Source organism: Borostomias antarcticus, assembly GCF_949987555.1.
Source record: "Borostomias antarcticus genome assembly, chromosome: 11".
Taxonomy (NCBI): Eukaryota; Metazoa; Chordata; class Actinopteri; order Stomiiformes; family Stomiidae; genus Borostomias; species Borostomias antarcticus.
Genome location: NC_140244.1, coordinates 18,459,447 through 18,461,946, shown reverse-complemented (window position 1 = coordinate 18,461,946; position 2,500 = coordinate 18,459,447). Strand labels below are relative to the sequence as shown.

Below are 2,500 nucleotides of genomic sequence, written 5' to 3'. Positions count from 1 at the left end.
GTTCCACTCTGGAACTCCCCCGATGCAGAGGAGGAGTTCCAGAGAGGAGCAAAGCCTCCTCTAAATTGGGGGAGTCCCAGAGAGGAGCACAGCCTCCTCTGCAACGACTGATCAGGGTAGCAGGCTGTGAGCCTCCGACGTGGGACTGATGACGAATGACCAGAGTGGGCAAGCCTTCTCTGCAACGAACTCTGGAGTGGGAACGACACCTCCAGCGACGAGGGAGAACATTCAAAGAGTCCAGATGAACTCCTCTGACACTCAACATCATCAAGGGACCTGGAAAAGTAACGTTCTTTCGTTGCTGGGTGAGATTCTCTCCTCTTACTAAACTCAGACTGTGTTAAGAAATCTCAATATCCTCGAGGGACTGTTGAGGAAGGTGTGTCACTGGAAAACCCCAAAACGGAGCGATCTCACTTCTGAGTCATTGAAATGGGAAACCATGAGTCCCTGACGGTGCAGAGCAGTGTGAGCGCCGAGTATAAAAGCACTCAGTCTACAACAGACTGTGCTCATGTTATCATGGTAGCTGCTGAGTGAAGGACAGAAAGCTCGTCCTTTGACAGCAGCACAGGGAAGTGGAGTCCTCAACAGTCCAGATTCAAGAGTCAACAACATCCATTGCCCCACTGAAGGTCTATATGCAAATGCAACCTCACACAACTGGTTCAAGCACCAAGCACAAAAGATTGGAGACAAGTCAGAGTTGAGGTAAAGTCTTCAAAAAAGATCAAGTTACACCAGCACATATGAGTGGTTCCCGTGGTTGGAGTGAGAAGCCTTCCTCGGTAAATTGACATTTTCATCCAAGAAAAAGGGGAAGTCATGTCCCCATGGAAACAGGGTGTTGGCTCACCAGTCAATACAAGTACATCATTTTTCACCCAAATCCTTTCCAAGGTCCCTTTAGTTCTGTAGATATGGTGTGGTTCTGTATATGATATGGTGTAGTTCTGTATATAATATGGCGTGGTTCTGTATATGGATATGGTGTAGCTCTGTATATTATATGGTGTAGTTCTGTATATTATATGGTGTGGTTCTGTATATGATATGGTGTAGTTCTGTATATGATATGGCGTGGTTCTGTATATGGATATGGTGTAGTAAGGGAGCTTTGAAGAAGACAGGCCATCTTTTAGATCCTCTCTCTAAGCAGCTATCCATTATTGTGTGTTGATTTGATATAATTATACCCAACATATTGCATGAATCTGCCTAGCTATATTATTCTATCCTCTTCTATTATTCTAAATAAAACGCTTATTGAGCATTATAAAACATATACATTATCTCCTGTCATTCACTTTTCACTGGATGGATTAGCCTCTTGGTGGAAAATACAGTAAGTACTTCAGGTCATGTAAAAAGTTAGGTGAAGCATGTTCATAATTGTTATTGGTTGCCTCTTCTAGTAAATTAACACACCCTTTGGACTAAAGTATACTAGTTGTTAAAACCATTCTCAGCAACCACATCAACAGGCATCTCACAGAGAAGAGCAGTCGTTAACCAGTAGAGACCCCTGACGGTATCTCCCTTCTCAGGTCATTAGGGGGGTGACGGTATCTCCCTTCTCAGGTCATTAGGGGGGTGACGGTATCTCCCTTCTCACGTCATTAGGGGGGTGACGGTATCTCCCTTCTCAGGTCATTAGGGGGGTGACGGTATCTCCCTTCTCACGTCATTAGGGGGGTGACGGTATCTCCCTTCTCAGGTCATTAGGGGGGTGACGGTATCTCCCTTCTCACGTCATTAGGGGGGTGACGGTATCTCCCTTCTCAGGTCATTAGGGTGGTGACGGTATCTCCCTTCTCAGGTCATTAGGGGGGTGACGGTATCTCCCTTCTCACATCATTAGGGGGGTGACGGTATCTCCCTTCTCAGGTCATTAGGGGGGTGACGGTATCTCCCTTCTCAGGTCATTAGGGGGGTGACGGTATCTCCCTTCTCAGGTCATTGGGGGTGGGGGGGGAGCAGGGTGGACTCTGGGACGTAGACTGTTAGAGGACTGGGCTAGTCTTCTCATCCTGCCTGAGTAGACTATCAGAAACCCACACTTAGAGGGTAGGGGCAGGAGGGACCCTTGTATAAGGGCACCGGAGAAAACACACACAAACAACAACAACAACAACAACCACAGCCAAAATAATGAGATAACAGCAGACGGTGTAAAAGCCTGTTTGGCTAAATAAACATCCCCTTTAACTGGGATTGCTTGAATCTCTCTCTCTCTCTCTCTCTCTCTCTACCTCTCTTTATCTCCTCTCTCTATCTCTCTACCTCTCTCTCTCTACCTCTCTCTCTCTCTCTCTCTCTCTCTCTACCTCTCTCTCTCTCTACCTCTCTCTCTCTCTCTCCCTCTCTCTCTCTCTCTCTCTCTCTCTCTAGCAGTTGGTTCTGTGTTAGAAGCTCTGGCAGTGAGATCTCTGATAGCCCTGTCTGTGAATCTATTACACAGATCAGTGACAGTGTGGCAGTAACATATCCAATTAGT

General features: G+C 46.5%; 1 protein-coding gene across 1 annotated transcript in view; it reads right to left on the bottom strand.

The window, feature by feature from the left end:
- Window positions 1-2,500, bottom strand: part of LOC311315453 (sterile alpha motif domain-containing protein 10-like) — a gene marked incomplete at both ends in the record, with an annotated part of 69,204 nt that overhangs the window by 21,917 nt on the left and 44,787 nt on the right. The window lies entirely within an intron of this gene.